We start from the raw sequence: 18,747 nt of genomic DNA, 5'->3' as shown, positions 1-18,747 counted from the left end.
GCAGTCAGGGAAAGAAGAGACTATGTGGTCAAATATGGGTTCAAAGCAGCCATAATGCTTCCTGGGAAATGCAGAGCTTGGGCTGGGCCAGGGTGAATGGCCAAGGGCCTGAGTTTTCTCAGCAACAACTGCTAGGCCATTTCACGCGCCATGGAGGTTGTGAGATGCAGAACTGAAGAGGAAGGCATTTCCCTGACCTAACAGCCTAATACAGCTCCCACCTGCAAAGCCAAGGTGAGTCCAAACACTGCTCTTCAGAAAGCAATTCTTTGAAAAGCCAGTAAATGATCTGTCTTGATCTGCCTTTCAAGTTTTCCTTCCTACCTCAATTCGATACAACCACCCCCCAATACCTCATGTGCTGTTGGTACCAGCAGTCCTTAGGGGTTGTGGGGACCAACAGGACTAAATCATGAGAAAGAAAGACACCCACTTTACCCCCTAACTCCCCTGTGCCTGAAGCAATTGAATAAGGGCAACGAAGAACTTCTGCCCATCATCCAGTCATTCAACAACCAAACCTCTTCCCGATGCCAGGCACTGTTGGACTCTAAGGACAACAGTCCTAAGCAGCAAGGGTTCATAATTTTCAGGAACCCACACAAGTCGGGGGAACAGACGTGTCCACACAGACACCTGACCGAGGGCTAGGAAAGGCAAAGCAACAGACAGCAGTTCTGTCCCAGTATGAGCGTCCATGACACAGCAGCCCCACTGCTCGGCGCTTCTGCTGGGAGGCTGAGGGGAGTGCTGGCCCAGGTGTCAGGAGCCACAGGTGCGGTGTTGCTCACAGACCAGATCCCTCATCAGCACGGCCTATGTCCCAGTTCAAACACACACTCCATGTGTTTGTCTGAAGGTCACCAGGCCCACAGCGCACAGCCATGAACTAGTTTTTCCCTCCGCTCAACCCCTCAATCACAACAGGTAATCCTGGAGTATTATTGACATTGCACACTGAAAGGGACCTGGGTGTGAATTACCAAGCAGGGGCCTAGGGGAAAAGGCAGAGGCTGCACCTAATGGCAAAGGTAGATTTCTGCCAATGGGCCAAACCCCTTACCTATCCTTAAGGCCTGTTCCCTGGGGAGCCACTGGAGGGGAGGGATGGGGAAGGCAAGGCACCTTAAACTCTGACCTATGTGCACCAACTATGAGAAGGAGACTGTGCCCGATGCTGGAAAGATAGAGGGCTTCCTTTCCAGGGATGTGACTGTTGGCTTAGCAACTCAGGCCCTCACAGAAAAGGACAAAGGGCTGGACAAGGGCAAGGGGCAAGGACAGATGAGTGCCCCGGACACCAGGGATCAATGAATGCAGTGTGAACTCCCCCAGAAGGATGAGGGGCGCCTGAACCGCCACGCCCCGTGGAGCACCATGCTCAGACTGCTCATCTCCACCTAATATCAGCTCCCAGCTTCTCCCTTGCTCACAGGACCCAGTTTTGTTCAGGGTAGCACTGTGCCCAGTCATGAACTGGTCTCAGTCAGTGGTTTGCAGCCCGGTCTTCATATCACAGCCCACGAGCCTCAGCTTCAGCAAGTGTGACGTAATTGATCTGGATGGGGTCCCCGCAGAGCCATCATGATGATTCAGTCCTCACTTTCAGCTTCCCTTGAAGCTGGTTAGCTGTGACAGTTTTGGCTAATGAGGCATGAGCACCCGCCTGCTAGGGGACCTGCTGGGAAAGCATGGGACAGATCTTGGTGCTGCCCAACACCTCCTGCCCATTTTGAAGACGGACAAGCTGCAGCAGCCATCTCGCAACCACAAGGATGGCAAGAACTGCCTGGAAAACCAGACAGCATCCCTGTTCAGCTGCAAAACCAGCACATGTGTGCCATCTAACTCCAGACTCATTATAGGAGAAACATAATGGCCTATTCCAGTCACATTTTCTGTTACTTGCAACCAAAAGTAGTTCTATTAAGTCCACACTGTTCCGAACCTCCTTCTACGGCTAATGTTTCTAAGGCTGAGGCTTCCTGCTGGCTTCCAGAAAACCTACAACAGGAAAAAAAAGGTATCCCTCATTCTTCTTCGAACCACATGCCATCTAAAAGCATTCTTCCAAAAGTTCTTAAATCTCGAAGAGCAGGTAATTTTTATGAAGTCCAACTTAACGGTCTTTTTTTATTTCCTATCTAGGAGATATTTGTCAAGCCCACATTCACAAACATGTTCTCCTGGGTTCTAGAAGTTTTATTGTTTTATCTTTTTTATTCAGGTTTTTGATCCACTTTGAGCTGATTTTTGTATTCCAGGACTGTTTTAACCACAACTGGATATATTCTATTTAACTGGGCATTCCTATGTACTAGGTATCATGCTATATACATTCTATATTATCTCACCTAATACCTACATGAATCCTCTGATAGGTATTTTTATTTTATTGTTTGTTTGTTTATTTATTTATTTATTTGAGACGGCGTTTCGCTCTTGTTACCCAGGCTGGGGTGCAGCGGCCTGATCTCGGCTAATTGCAACCTCTGCCTCCCGGGTTCAAGTGATTCTCCCACCTCAGCCTCCCAAGTAGCTGCAATTACAGGTGCCCGTGACCATGTTCAGCTAATTTTTTGTATTTTTAGTAGAGACGGGGTTTCACCATGTTGGCCAGGCTGGTCTCGAACTCCTGACCTTAGGCGATCTGCCTGCCTCGCCCTCCCAAAGTGCTGGGATTACAGGTGTGAGCCACTGCACCCAGCCAGGTACCATTATTAATCTCATTTTATAGCTGAGGAAACTGAGGCTGAGAGTTACATATCCTTGAAAAAGGACCCTAGCATACTGTAAACCACATGGAGTACCTTAGAGTACCTTCAAGTCCATTATATAACAGACATTTGCCGTGAGCTAGAGATATGGAATCCTTGTTGTTCTACCCGGATTCAGTTGATGCTGAGTGTTTGGGAATACAACCCCCAGCTGCACCCCTGCACTTAGGAAGACACATGAAGACTCAGTTTCCCGGAATGCACAAGGGGAGTGTGGAAGTGAAGCAGGCTATGTAAGATCTTGCATTTGCTAGAGAAAAAGAATAGGTGGGGAGCCCCTGCTCCTGGCAGTGGGTGGTGAGGGTTCTTCTTCCCTACTGTAGTCACAGGATCATCTGAGTCTACAATACGAGTGTAGACGACCACAGCAGATTGAAGATGGCCACAAAGTATATGACACTCCTCCAATCTAGAGGTCTATTTCCTCTCCCCTTGAACCTGGGTTGGTCTGTGGCTACTTTGTCCAACAGAGTACAGAGTCTCCCAGAGCCCTGACTACTATGACGAAGAGACCATAATGAGTGGCCCTGGGCTTGCCCCTGATGGAATGGTCCCCACCCAGGAGCCAGTGCACGAGCAGGGCCTTCTTGGACCCTCCAGATCAATGGCTGGTACTGCTTTTGTTTCAGTCAGGGAACCCAGTTCATGCAGGTCCTACAAAGTTCCAGAAGGTCCTGGAATGCCACACTCAGGCACCTGCACTCAATCTTGCAGGTGTAGGGTGGGAAGCAAAGGGAAAAACGTGATCAGATTTGCATTTCTGAACGATTCTCATTCTGGAAACCATAAGGAGGACAGATCAAAGTGGGTGTGGAGAAACCAAAGACAGGAAAATCAATTAAGCAGCACTGCAATTCAGCAAATGATAAGAACAAAAGGTAATTTAGTTAGTGGTAGTGTGGGTGTAGAGGAAGGAGAAGATTCTAGAGCTGTTTTATTAGTGTTTTTACTATAAAGACATGACTTCCCTTCTTGCTTGTCCAGGGAATTTCTGGCATACCAGCATACCTTTAGCAGGAAGCTGAAGCACTGAGTTTCTCCAGCAAATGAGCCGCCCAAGCAGAGCCCTGTTTGTTGTTTGATTTACTAGGACTTGGTGCTTCTCGGGGAGGGGCCCTTCGACTGGAGATTCCACCCTCAAAGGGCACTCAGCCCACAGGCAGCCCCAGCCCAGCTGTCTCTCACTTCAGCGCTGTGCCTGCCCTGTCTCCCAGGCAGAGGGGAACCCTATGGTTGCCAACAGCACAAGCCGCCGCTCCAACAGTACCATCTCCAACTCTTCCCCACACCCCTGGGGGTAGGTCAGACAGAAAGCAATTGTAGAGAGGCAGTGTCTGCCATCGTGGCCAGGCCCCATAGGGCCCTCTCCAGCCAGCTGGGGATGCTGCTTCCATCCACCCGTCTCCATCCCATATGCAGGGCAGGAAGCATACTATTCCCTAAAGAAGAGTGGGCCTAGGTGCTCCTGGCAAGACAGAGAGGGAGATTTAATCATTTTAATCAGAAAGACCATGGATATTAGAGTGAGACAGACCCAAGTACACATCTCACCCCTGACTCCTACCAGCTAAGGGCCCATGGGCAATTGAATGTCTGAACCTTTATTTCCTCTGCTATAAATGAGGGGTAAAGAGCAGCCTCAAAAGATCACTGTGAAGACAAAACAATATGACACAGCAGCTGGCTGACGGCGAGCTCCCAGCAAAGATTCCTTCCCATCTTCCTTCGCTGCAATCTTAATCTTAACATCAAAGCTATGCCTTTGGCAGCCGATAGGAAAACCAGGACGGGTGACTGGGGAAGAGCGCAGAAGGCAAGCGTCCAGATGAAGGATCACGATTGTTGATCTGTTAATGTATCTGCAAGCTTCCCATGGAACAAGGAAAGCAACCGGCTATGAAATGAAGCTCTATGCATGAGGGCAGATCAGCACCCACACTCTTTTAACAATCCACTTGTACCAGAGGCCCAAGGAACACCTCTGGCACCAAACCACCACGCTGAGTTTCAAATGAGACCAGAATTAACCCTAGTGACATGACTGTCTGTTCTTTCTGTGGCACACACCAATGTGATGATCGTGTACCTTATGGATACTTGGTCGCAGCACCTCACACTCAGTCACAGCACTACAGAGTTTACGAAGCGCTCTGGCAAGGTAGCACCTCATCTGATCCTCACTGCAAACCAAGGCTCAGAGGTAAAGGGACATGGCCAAGGCTACACACCATCCTATGTTGTGGCGCCAGCTTCACAACCACTGCCCACCCCAACTCCCACCCAGGAAAGCACGATTTTAAATTCACAGATTAAAACAAAGCACCCCTGAGACACTGCGTCCCACCCAGGGTCACTCCCAGTTGTGACCTCAGGGACCTCTTAGATGCCTCTCAGGGAAGAAAGTCCTGACAAGGACAATCACGCTTTTCCTAAGCAATCTGAGAAGGTCACTGATTAGCCACAGCCATCTCCACTGTATAATCCTCAAAGCTCTTTTCCTAAGGGACCATTTTGTCTGGTCAGAGGAAGGAGATATGGGATGTAGGGGAAATAAAAATCAGACCTGGAACCCAGGAATAAAATCGCAGCAAGGTTTAGGTGATATCAGCTCTGGGAGGGAGAAAGAAGGCAAGACCACCCTCTCTAATAAGCAATGGCTAAAGATAACGCAGTTATCCCCCTAGGCCCTGTGCACCTCAGGCAACACAGCTGTAACTGGGCTCAATCACCAGCACCACCATTAGTGGGGGATGAGAAAGGGCTCAGGGGACAGGATGCCACCGCTGCATAATCCCAGGAATGCCAGCCAGGGGCAGTATAGTGATGGATAGTCAGGTGCTGGGGCCTACAGGCCAACAGACCAGGGTTCAAATCCCAGCTCGGCCACTGACTAGCTGCTTTAACTCAGATTATTTAACCACTCTCTGCCTCAGTTTCCTTATCTGTAAAATGAGGGAAGAGGTGGATGTCTGTTGCTTCACATAAGGCCTGCTAAAATAGATTAACACTCATTGTCAGCCATCTCTATCATGAAAATTCCAGTCTCTTGTATTCTTTGAAAGCAGTTAGTCTGACTTGTTTATTGCTTTAAGATTCTTAAACACATTCCTGGATGACTCCATCTACATGGCATGTCCCAAGCTACCCTAGTGTATTCCTTGAAAAGGGGCAAACATAGACAAGGCCAGGCATGGCTGGAACATACCCACACTGATAGGATGGCTTTCCTGGCCCTTACTTCATTCTCAGGAGGTCAAGAGCTGGGCACACCCGAGCCAAACTGTGCAACACAAACCTCTGAGCACAGTCTGTGCAGAAGAGGCAGGCAAACCAGGATGGGTAACAAGATACACACAGCCCGAAGAAGTCAGCCAAGGAGAGGCCTGGCCCGCAGGTTGCAAGGGGAGCTACTCTCCAGACCTGAAGAGCGGTGACACGGCTGAAAAAGACACACACACACACACACACACACACCTGTCACCCTGGACAAGCTCTAGCTGAACAGAGTGGGGATGCATCTCAAAATAAAGAGAGACGGTATGCTGCCAAGCTCCCAAGAAATGAACTGACCACCCTTACTGAAGAAATTAGACAATGATAGCTAACTCCAACAAGGGTGGCTATCACGCGCTAGACACTGCTTTAAGTGCTTTATGCGTACAGTCAGCACTTAGGATCTGTGGGTTCTGCATCCATAGATTCAATGGCAGATCAGAAGTCTTTTTTAAAAAACAAATGGTTGCAGCTGGGCGCAGTGGCTCACGCCTGTAATCCCAACACTTTGGGAGGCCGAGGCGAGCAGATCACGAGGTCAAGAGATCAAGACCATCCTGGTTAACATGGTGAAACCCCGTCTCTACTAAAAATACAACAATTAGCTGGGCATGATGGTGTGCATCTGTAGTCCCAGCTACTCGGGAGGCTGAGGCAGGAGAATCGCATGAACCCTGGAGGCAGAGGTTGCACTGAGCCAAGATTGTGCTACTGCACTCCAGCCTGGCGACAGAGTAAGACTCTGTCCAAGAAAAAAAAAAAAAAAAAAGGTTGCATCTGCATCTGTACTGAGGGGGCTTGAGAATTTGGATTTTGGTATCCTAGGGGGTTCCTGGGAGCAGTCCCCTGTGGATACCAATGGACAACTGAACTAACTCACTTAATCCTTGCAACAAACCTATGAGAGACGCCCTAACATAACTATCCCCATTGTACAGAGGCATAAACTGAGGATGAGGAACAGTCCCACATCATGTGGCTAGTAAGTGGCAGAGCAAGAAACTGAACCCAGGAAGTTCAGCTGCTCAGCCCATGCTCTTAACCATGGGTTACATTACCTCCTTGAATGACTGAGACTTTTGGGGTGCCTACTGTCCATCAGGCCAATGCTGGGCATCTTGGTACAAATGTTCTCATGTATAAAAAAGGACTCAGAGAGTCAGGAAGCTAACCCAACGTCACCAGCTGGTATGTGCCAGAGCCAACTTAAACTCATAAGAGGCTGATGCCCCATGCTGTCCCTCCAGGCTTGAGGCGCTGGGTCTGACCTTCCACAGTTCGAAGGCTGACCTTTCCCACTGTGCTCCACCAGCAATGATGCAGATGGAGACATCACTGACACAGAGCACATGAATCCTGGTGAGGAGCCCCGGGGATGCTCTGCCACCTGATCAGGAGGAGGCCAGAACCTTCCAGAAGGCCTGTGGGAATAGCAGTGCCTGGGAGACAGTCCACCAGCTCCAACCTTTTTCCCAGCACAGTCCTCTCCTCCATAGCAGCCTGTAAGCCACATCCTACCCCATCCCACCCGCTGACAAAGAATCAGAGCCAGGGCCTCCTGCTAGTTCTCCAGTCGCAAGGGCTCTCTGTATTTAGCTTTCTGACGTAACAGCTCAAAGCGGAGATGCATGCACTCACTCTTGCATAAGACCCGATTTCACTCACACAGACCTCAGGGCAACTCAGTCTCAAGTGCTGCAGGCTGGAGCACAGGGTGGCCTCACAGAGCAGCCCGTACCTGAAATGTACCTCTGCCATGCAGGACAGCACATTCCCAAGGAGGCCAGTTCTCCCACAGCCTATTCCCAGGTGACCCAGCTACTGTAACCCTCCAGGTGAAGGATAGCTCACCCGCACCGAGAAAAACCAGGCAAACCCTACAGGGCTCTGCATCTCCTGCCCTCTGGCCTTTGCAGTCAGCCCCATCTAGGAACCACGTCAACTAGTGGGGATTATTAGCAGGACCAGACTCGTCTTGAGATGTCTGAAATGCCTTTAAATTACAAAATCCTTGGATGTTCTAAGAAGGGCCTAAGGTCATCTCACAGAAATAGATGAAAAACTGGTGAGGAAACTGAGGCCCAGAGAGGGACCACGACTTAGTCAAAGTCACATAAAGTAGAAGGCAGTGCCAGGACGGTCTCCAGGTCTCCTGGTTCTGGTCCAGCTCTCTTTCCCCCATATTGGACGGCAGAAGGCCTGGTTCAACCTGCTGTGAGCGACTGGTCTAGCTGGTAACCCTGGTTCCCTATTTTTATTTAACAAACAGGGACTGTTTTAAGAAGTGTATAGAATGCTAACTCATTTCATCTGGGGAGGTGGGTGTTATTACTATCCCCACGTGGAGGTGAAAGACAGAGAGATAAAGTAATTGTCCAGGGTGGCAGGTGAACCCAGACAATGTTATTCCACCATCCAAACCTGAGCCTTGAGTGCTGCAGTGGCCTTTGTCACCGCAGCTCCTCAGGGTGCCACTGGCTGTGTGCTGAAGTGTTCTCTGGAGCTCAACAGCATGTTCCAAGCAGCTGCTCAGAGGAGCCACCTCCAGCGCAGCACACATCTCAGCAACCCCACAGGAGGGGTTCTCCCCCAACACTCGCCCACAGAACGCAGGGGCCAGATCTGCCATGACGGATCCGAGTCTGGGACCAGGCAGAAAATGGACCCAGGTATTCACTATACCCACTCCAGAGACCTGCAGCATGTGACCAGGGCCACCCCCTCAGCTTACTGTCAGGGGAAAAGTTTTGCCAGGCAGCCCCTCCAAAGGCATGGCCTCTCGGTCACCTGCACCCTCTATAACCCTGGGCCTGTGAGGCAGAAGGGGGCCGCCCTGCAGTGCCAAGGCCATGATCCAGCACGCAGGACTCTGCACCTTTGTGCACGGCCTCCTCAAGGCTCAACATCTTGAGTTTTCTTCCTGAAAAAGGAAGCCATTTCTCAACATATTGCTACATACAGAGACTGAGAAACACAAACCAAGAGGCAAATGGGGCACTGGCCCCAAGGGAGGAGAATGAAGCGGGGAAGGGCTGGTATGGGCCAGTCTGCCTGGGGTAACCAGCAAAGGGACAAGGAAACACCCAACATAAACTTGTCCATCCCGACACTGTTTACTAGAGGGACACAGTGCAAACAACCCAAAGACCCAACAATAGAAGCACAGCTAAGGAGGCGATGGTAAAACCACTTACTCAACTATGACAAAGCCACTGAGCAGGTTTACAAAAACATAGGAAGTTTTTTGTGTTATTTTACTAAGCCACAGGCAGGACAAAAAAATCTGCATGATGGATGGCAAGAACTACGTAAGCAAAACTTTGTACACACAGTCTTTGCCTGGAAAACACAACTGAAAGAAAACACAGCAGAAATGTCATTTATGAATGAGCTGATCTGAGTGGGAAGGCTATAGGTAATCATTTTCTTCCTTCTACTTTTCTGTGTTTTCCAAATGTTCTGTAATTACTGTGTACTGATTTTATAAGGCTATGAATGGTAATAATACATTTTAAAACGTCACAAGAGGAAAAGGGAGGGTGCTGGTGCTTCTCTTCTAGCAAAGGGAGAAAGGTCCAGGAGTCCACGGTAGACATACTATTTGGAGCAGATCCCTGCTCAGGCTGCCATGCCCAACTTCACCACTAAGGCCGGCTTTGCCGGTTACTCCATCTGCCCTGCTAGGTGTTTTATTTTGTTTTGTTTTGTTTTTTTGAGACAGGATCTCACTCTGTCGCTTAGGCTGGAGTGTGGTGGTGTAATCAGTGTAGCCTCGACCTCCCAGGCTCAAACGATCCTCCCACTTCAGCCTCCTGAGTACCCAGGACCACAGTCGCACAACAACTACACTCAGCTAATTTTTATATTTTTTGTACAGATGGGGTTTCACCATGTTGCCAAGGCTGGTCTCAAACTCCTGGGCTCAAGCGATCCACCCACATCAGCCACCCAAAGTGCTGGGATTACAGGCGTGAGCCACTGCGCCCAGCCCCTGCTGGGTCTTTAGATGGAGCAAAACCTCACTGATTCCAAAGGGACAGATGCGGAAGGAAGAGCAATTTCATAAGATGGCATTAGACTCATTTTGCTGACGGGTGTGGGATGGGCTGGTTTGTTTTTTAAGAACAGTGTGTGTCCATCTACTCATCCATTCAGGAGTATCGAGTACCCACTAGTTACCAGTATGGTGCCAAGGCCCTGCAAACAATACAGAAATGAATGACCCATCTCCTACCCTAAAGACCTCAGATTCAAGTGGGGGCCAAAGATACCAAGTTACAATGCAAAAGTGTCTTTGACAAGGGTTTTCAGATACATGCAGGCTGCGAGAATTCAAATATGAAAATTAAAGTTTCTAGCTTCAGAGAAAAGACAAGTGTCAGGAAAAAGTTCATGGAAAAGATGAGCTTTGAATTGGATCTTGAAGAATGAGTGGGGTTGCATGAAGAAGTCAGTTAAACAGGCCAAGGAAATATACATGTTTATCTCAAAGGAAAGTTACCTCTGCCAGCAACGGTAACAAACCTCCCACCTTAATAATAAGCAAGGAAATACAAAGTGGAAACATATGGGTAGATGTTTGGCAACACTGGCAGAGGGACTCCCCAGTGTGGCTGTGGTAGGAGCATGGCAGGAGTGTGGAACGGCATCGCCCTCCTGGAGGGCAGCAGAGAAACAGAACGATGCAACAGAAGCTCCACGAGCGGCCCCCACCCCTTGAGCCAGACTCCACTTCTAGGAATTTATCCTAAAGAAACAATTAAGTGTAAGCATAAGCCTATTCAGGGAAGTGTAACTTAAAATAGCCAAACATGGGGAAGTAGGTAACTACATTCTGGTGTGTCAATCACAGAAAACTATGAGGCAATTTTTTGTTTTTTTTTTAAGTCCCTTTTAACAGTGTATGTAATGATATGAAGCAATGCCCATAATCTTCTAGAAAGTTAACAACTCAAGATAAGGAAACTACATCTGCAGTATGATCTCCACATATCTTTTTTATTTTAACTTAAAGGCATTAATTTTCTTTTTTCAAGTTTGAGGTCAATTTCTATTTTTATAGCAAAATTAACATCTCAAAATGTAAACACTGGAAATAGAAGTTTTATTTTTTACTTTTTTTGTGTTTTCAAAGAACAGGTATCATTTTTTTTTCTTTTTTTTTTTTTTTGAGACGGAGTCTCGCTCTGTCGCCCAGGCTGGAGTGCAATGGCCGATCTCAGCTCACTGCAAGCTCCGCCTCCCAGGTTTACGCCATTCTCCTGCCTCAGCCTCCCGAGTAGCTGGGACTACAGGCACCCACCACCTCGCCTGGCTAGTTCTTTTGTATTTTTTTTTTAGTAGAGACGGAGTTTCACCGTGTTAGCCAGGATGCTCTCGATCTCCTGACCTCGTGATCCACCCGTCTCGGCCTCCCAAAGTGCTGGGATTACAGGCTTGAGCCACCACGCCCGGCATAGGTATCATTTTTATAATTATAAAATGTTATTCAAATTGAAAGAATAATGAATGGAGCTTTTTTTTTCCCAGTAGGTTTTTGGGGAACAGGTGGTATAAGCTTTGTTTTGGGATTTTTGTTTTTTGTTTTTTTCCAGTAGAGACACGGTCTCTCTCTCTTGTCACCCAGGGTGAAGTGCAGTGGCGTGACCATGGCTCACTGCAGTCTCACACTCCCAGGCTCAAGCAATCCTCCCATCTCAGCCTCCTGAGTAGCTGGGGTTACAGGTGAACACCACTACCCCTGCTAATTTTTTTTTAATTTTTGTAGAGGCAGAGTCTCACCATCTTGCCCAGGCTGGTCTCAAACTCCTAGGTTCAAGAGATCCTCCCTTCTTTGCCTCCCAAAGCACTGGGATTACAGATGTGAGTCACAGTGCCTGGCCCATAAATGAAGTTTCAATAGGAAGAGAAGAGGGCATCCTAGGCTTAAAAAAACAGCAGAAGCCAGAAGAGAAGTAGTACAGGTCTCTCCTGGGATGGAGAAAGAACTGAACATCATGGTTAGACAGAGCTGGGCTCACGTACTGGATCTACTCTATTCTAGCGGTGTGACCTTTAACAAATTACTGACCTAGTCCTGAGCTTCAGTTTCTCCCAAAGACTAAATGTGTTAACTTGGCCAGGCACAGTGGTTCACGCCCGTAATCCCAGCACTTTGGGAGGTTGAGGTGGGCGGATCACCTGAGGTCAGGAGTTTGAGACCAGCCTGGCCAACATGGTGACATCCTCTCTCTACTAAATATACAAAAATTACCCAGGTATGGTGGCATGCACCTGTAATCCCAGCTACTCAGGAGGCTAAGGAACGAGAATCGCTTGAACCCCAGTAGGCGGAGGCTGTAGTGAGCTGTGATGGCACCACTGCCCTCCAGCCTTGGCAACAGAGTAAGACTCCATCTCAAAAATAATAAAAAATAAAATAAATGCATTAACTTACACAGAATACCTACTCGATACGCTAATTAGGTCAGAGCCTTTTCTACTGACCAATAAAACAAATTCCACCCTGGATGACCCACAAGAGGTAGGGATGTTCGTTTATGAGACACATAACCAATGTAATAACAGCATGTGGAGACAGCAAAGAAACACTACATTAAAGATATCATACAAACCCTCCCAATTTCAGAAACATTAAACTATGAAATATATCCTAAAATCAAGAAACTATGGAAATTTATGTCTTCTAAAGATAGTGCTGACCAGGATAAATCATTTGGTGAAAGCCCAATATATTACTGTTTTTCTCATGATTCTTATACAGTCTGATCTGTGCCCCAAACAAGAAGTCAGGCCAGGCACGGCTCATGCCTGTAATCCCAGCACTTTGCCAGGCCAAGGTGGGCAGATCACTTGAGGTCAGGAGTTCAAGACCAGCCTGGCCAACATGGTGAAACCCCATCTCTACTAAAAATACAAAAATTAGCCAGGCATGGTGGCTGGCACCTGTAGTTCCAGCTACTCAGAAGGCTGAGGCAGGAGAATTGCTTGAACCCAGAAGGCGGAGGTTGCAGTGAGCCAAGATCATGCCATTGCACTCCAGCCTAGGTGACACAGAAAGACTCTGTCTCAAAAAAGAAAAAAAAGGGGGGGGGGGGGCGGGGCACGCCGCTGCAGTGTCTCCTTTTGTCATCCAGGCTGGAGTGCAGTGGTGCAAACATGGCTCACTGTAGCCTTGACCTCCTGGGCTTAAGCAGTCCTTCTGCCTCAGCTTTCCAAGTAGCTGGGATTACAGGATAGCTAGCGGCCAGGAGAAATATAATGGAAAATGCAAAACAATGAAATTATAAAACCTGCCAAATATTTCTTAGAACTAGAAAAGAGCACCCTGCTGGCTTTAGTAGAAAAGTACAAATATGTGCTGGAATGTAAGAAAAGTAATGCACGAACTATTGGCCTTAAGCAATGTACTTGCAGGCGCTGGCCCACAAATACAACTCTCAGCCGAGCTGTCCCTGCCAGATTTCAAACAGCTGAAGAAGTGCTGGGAGAACATCAAGGCTCGGACCAAAACAATTATGGCCCATGAAAGGAGAGAGAAGGTGAAAGGCAGCGTCCGCCCCTCCTGAGTACCCATGTCCTAGGGAAGGAGATCACCAGCATGCTGCTGGAGCAGCTCTACATCCTGCAAAGCCCCAGCCGCCCCCCAGGAGGAGCCCGAATACCACCCCGACGCCAGGGCCCAAGAATCATTTGCTGTTTCAAATACAGAACTGCGCAATGATGAGAAAGAGTCCATACGTTTTCAGGTTAAGAGGACCTCTCAACCTGAACCCTGGTGTTCAGCTGTCAGAATAACAGCCAATAAAAACTACAGGAGCAAAACCTCTCAGGAAGGTGCTTTAAAGAAGATGCATGAGGAAGAATACCATCAACAAATGTCCATCTGACAACTGCAACTGATACAAATGAATGAGGTACATTGTGGCCAAAATCCAGCAGATGGTGCGAGAGTGTGAGATGGCAGAGGAGGAACACAGGATAAAAACGGAAGTTCTCAATAAAAAGAAGACGTATTGGGAAAGAAAACTACAAAGTTTTACCAAGGAATGGCCTCTTTCCTCTTTCCCAATTCACCCTAAGACTTTGGGGGTGGCTCTCTTTTAATTAATCTGTGTTGGCAAAGAATGTCTGGAACATGGACTTGCGGTCAGTAACCTGTAACACAGCTACAAATAGGAAAATCCAAGTGGTAATGAGAGGTGACAACGTGCTAGCAGCCCTTGCTCTCGGCACCTCCTCAGCCTCGGGGTCCACTCTGGTGGCGCTTGAGGAGCCCTTCAGCCCGCCACTGCACTGTGGGAGCCTCTCTCTGGGCTGGCCAAGGCTAGGAGCCGGCCCCCTCTGCTTGGGGGGAGGTGTGGAGGAAGAGGTGTGGGCGGGAACCCGGGTTGCATGCAGCGCTCACAGGCCAGCACGAGTTCCAGCGGGTGCGGGTGCGGGTGCAGGCTCCACGCCCGCACACGGAGCGGCTGGCCTGCGCTACCGGCCCAGGGCAGTGAGGGGCTTAGCACCCAGGCCAGCAGCTGCGGAGGTTGCCCCGGGTCCCCCAGCAGTGTCCGCTGCCAGCCCTGCACTCAAATTCTTAGCTGCCTTCCCACGCGGCAGGGCTGGGGACCTGCAGTCCACCATGTCTGAGCTCCCCCACTGCAGTGGAGCCTCCCCCATGGGCGCTGTCCCCTGCTCCATGGCGCCTGGTCCCATCAACCGCCCAAGGGCTGAGGAGTGCAGGCGCTGCTGGGGACTGGCAGGCAGCTCCACTGCAGTCTGGTGCGGGATCCACTGGGTGAGGCCACCTGGGCTCTAGCTAAGGGATTGTAAACGCACCAATCAGCACTCTGTGTCTAGCTCAGGGTTTGTAAATGCACCAATCAGTACTCTGTGCCTAGCTCAAGGTTTGAAAATACACCAATTGGTACTCTGTATCTAGCTAACCTAGTGGGGACTTGGAGAACTTTTCTGTCTAGCACTGTGTGTCTAGCTCAAGGATTGTAAACGCACCAATCAGCACTCTGTGTCTAGCTCAGGGTTTGTAAATACACCAACTGGTACTCTGTAGATAACTCTGTGTCTAGCTAACCTAGTGGGGACTTGGAGATCTTTTCTGTCTAGCACTCTATGTCTAGCTCAAGGATTGTAAATGCACCAATCAGTACTCTGTCAAAACAGGCCAATCAGCTCTCTGTAAAATGGACCAATCAGCTCTCTATAAAATGGACCAATCAGCAGGATGTGTGTAGGGTCAGATAAGGGAATAAAAGCAGGCTGCCCGAGCCAGCAGGAGGCAACCCACTGGGTGCCCTTCTACAGTGTGGAAGGCTTGTTCTTTCGCTCTTTGCAATAAATCTTGCTGCTGCTCACTCTTTGGGTCCACACTGCCTTTATGAGCTGTAACACTCACCGCAAAGGTCTGCAGCTCACTCCTGAAGCTGGCGAGACCACGAGACCACGAACCCACTGGGAAGAACGAACAACTCCAGACGTGCTGCCTTTAAGAGCTGTAACACTCACCGCGAAGGTCTGCAGCTTCACTCCTGTCAGCGAGACCATGAACCCACCGCAAGGAAGAAGCTCCAGACACATCTGAACATCTGAAGGAACAAACTCCGGACACACCATCTTTAAGAACTGTAACACTCACCGCGAGGGTCCGTGGCTTCATTCTTGAAGTCAGTGAGACCAAGAACCACCAATTCCAGACACAGTAGTAGTAATTTATTTAAGAATTCATTCAGAGAAACAGCTGCACCCTTTGTACCCCTTAAGTGGCAAAGAAGTTGTTATAGTCTTCTGAAAATTATCACTATGAGTGCTGTAATTCTGAATGTAATGTCTCTTAATTAGAATTCATACAAGAATCATGAGAAAGAAAAACCAAAAAAAGAAAGAAGAAGGTTGCAGTTACCGAATAGATCCGGATGCCATAGGGGTAAGGCCCCACCTTCCAAGCAAATTGTCCCAAATTGGAAAGGGCTGTTTTCATTCTCCCTATAGCACACCTATATTTCTCCAGTTTGATGTTTAGGGAGAAGATTTACACAAATGTCTGAATGGCAAATCTTGCTAGACTACCTGGGGTGTCCTTAGCCCCAACTACCTCATCCTCTTTCAGATGAAGAAGGCACCAGGAACACCAAGGTCAGCTACCTTCAGATTAAGCAGCTGCAACCTGGAAAAGCTTAAGGTTTAGAGAACCTTTGGAAATCTTTGTAATCTTTGGGAAAAAAAATGCAAACTCAGTGACCAAACTGTAAGGGGTGGAGAGCTATATCCTCTCCTAAATGCCAGGCTTTGGGAAACTCAAGATAAGCCTTCAGAGGAGACCCAGGAGGCTCAGTTCATTCCGCTACTACATATAATCAGCATCTAATCCTTACCATGGTTCTTAGCCATGTGTCAGGCACTGTTCCAAGTACATTACACGTGGTAACTCATTTATTCTCCCAACGAAAGAAGAAACTGATGTGCAGAGGTAACTTGCCCAAAGCCAGAGCCAGAACCAACCCATGCAGTGCCTTTGTGCAAGGTGAAAGAGTGCCTCACATCCTCTGCACATACACAGCACAGACCCACAAAAGGCATATTCCTGGCAATAAGGGTAGTCTGGATTTCAGGAACCCTTCACCACGTTGTACAGTGCACAACCTGCTTGACTGTACACAGCCCCGTCCAAGTTCACACAGTAAGAGGCAGAGCTGGGATCTGAACCCAGGCCACCTGGCTCCCAGGTCTGCTACCAAGTAACAAGCAGGCACACTTTCATATTAAATAAGTGACCTGAAAATTAATGCAACTCAGAATATACAGAAGCACTGATGCGGGTGACTGAGAGCACAGTTCTGTGTGTCTGGAATGATCACATTTTCAGTAACGATGAGACAATGCTCTGACATTTACAACTTCATGGGCACAAGACTTTTTTCTTTCTTACCATTTCTAATGGGAATATTTCTAAAATGTGCCCCACCCTTTTCCACCTTATAGCATAATGTAATATACCCTGCTTGAACTCCACAACACCACTGCCACTCCAGGACCCCACAGCCCCCCTCCCTGCCTTTTCCTGCCACTCTGCCTGCAGCCTTCTAATCCTGGGTAATCTCTTCTTCTCTGCTCCTGTAATTGCTACGGGAGGAAACCCAGTGTGCAGGTGGGTTGGGGACATCCAAAGTTTTAGGTTTTGACCTACTTCCTCTGGCTTAGCAGTTCTTTGACTTGATCCTATCTAATTCCTCGCTCTTCCCCAATTCCTGGGGCAGCATCTCACCAGTTTCATGTTCTACAAGCCCTGTTGCAGAGACACTGGAGGCCACTGGCCTGTACTTGCTAGATTTGCCTATCCTCACCTCCCATCATTACCGCCCTCCTTGGGAAGAGGATGGGGAGGGGAGGTCTAGCTGTCCTTCAGCCTCCAAACCTGCATTCAAATCTTTCTGGCCTTAAGAAATACTTTCTCTTCAACTCCTCTTTCTCTCTCTCATTCCCTTCGAGTTCAAAGATCTTGACACATTTCCTCAGCTGTTCAATATTACTCCTCCACTGACCTTAGTCTCTCTACTCCACCAAAACTGCTCTTGCAGAAGCCCTCAGAATCCATGTTCTCACTCCCACCCTCATCCTGCTTGACCTCACTGGGGCATCTGGCCAGGTGGTCTCTCCTCCCAGACATGCCCACCTCTAGCTTCCCAGTTCTCCTACCCTTCTGACAACTCAGCAGCCTCCTTCCCAGGACTCCCACAATCACCTACATGCTGATGCCTCCCAATTTAGAAAACTCTGAACCCCATTCCTCTCATAAGCTCCAGCCCCAATCTAACCCCCAAATGAATGGCCAGCTTGCATGGGCCAGAGGTACCCAAACTCATTATCTCATCTTTCATCATCTAGAGGTGGCCTCCCACTTTCCGCTCTCCTTTCTTCCTAACAGAATGCTGAGGTTTTAGCTGGCCCATTGCAGGTAGGTGTAGCTGTGTGACTAATACCTGGCCAATGACACATAAATGGAAGTGCCACAAAGTACTACATTCTGTAATTTGAAAAGGAATATTTAGAGGACACATCCTTCTCCAGTTCATCCATCCTGCTCCCTGGAAAGCTGATGTGAAAGCTGGAGCTCCAGCAGCCATCTAGGAACATAAGGACAAGGAATGGCAGAAGAGTGAGCTGGAAGGATCCTGAGTTCCTAATAACTTTGTGGATCCACCACACTGATGTTGGGTTACCTACATCCAGACTTCTTTTACGTGTAAGAAAAATTAACTTGTTTGAGTTACTGTTATTTGAACTCCATTTTATCTAATATCCCCTCCAAACTGGTCATATCTTGCAAGACAAGGAACTTGGTCAATAACATCAACATTCACTATCTGGAAGCCTCCAGCTATTTATTTGCCAATTTTCCCCATTAGACTGTGAGCAACTTGATGGCAGCAACATGTCTCTCATTTTCTAAATAACTCAAACACAAAAATGGTATCTCTTTGTTTTTGTTTTTTTTTTTTTAACCTTACAGAAATGGTATAATTACTACAGATATTCTTCAACCTTTCTACTAACATTTTTCTTAAATGTAGTTGGGCTGGTTCATGTAAGTCAGATGGAACTGGTGAAAAGTATTACATTGTGTAAACCATCATTTATTGATATATTTCCCGGCTAATAGGCTTTTAGGTCCCTTCTAGCTTTTCATCATCACCAA

The 18,747-nt window shown here is 48.2% G+C and overlaps 1 protein-coding gene and 1 pseudogene across 6 annotated transcripts in view; one reads left to right on the top strand and one right to left on the bottom strand.

Annotated features, from left to right (window-relative positions):
* The window catches only part of KSR1 (kinase suppressor of ras 1), a 171,812-nt gene that overhangs the window by 86,137 nt on the left and 66,928 nt on the right, over positions 1-18,747 (bottom strand). The window lies entirely within an intron of this gene.
* LOC111520768 lies at positions 13,318-14,156 on the top strand (annotated as a pseudogene).

The sequence above is a fragment of the Piliocolobus tephrosceles genome, chromosome 16, assembly GCF_002776525.5.
Source record: "Piliocolobus tephrosceles isolate RC106 chromosome 16, ASM277652v3, whole genome shotgun sequence".
Lineage (NCBI taxonomy): Eukaryota > Metazoa > Chordata > Mammalia > Primates > Cercopithecidae > Piliocolobus > Piliocolobus tephrosceles.
The sequence above is the reverse complement of the archived record's forward strand: the minus strand, read 5'-3'. Positions and strand labels throughout refer to the sequence as shown.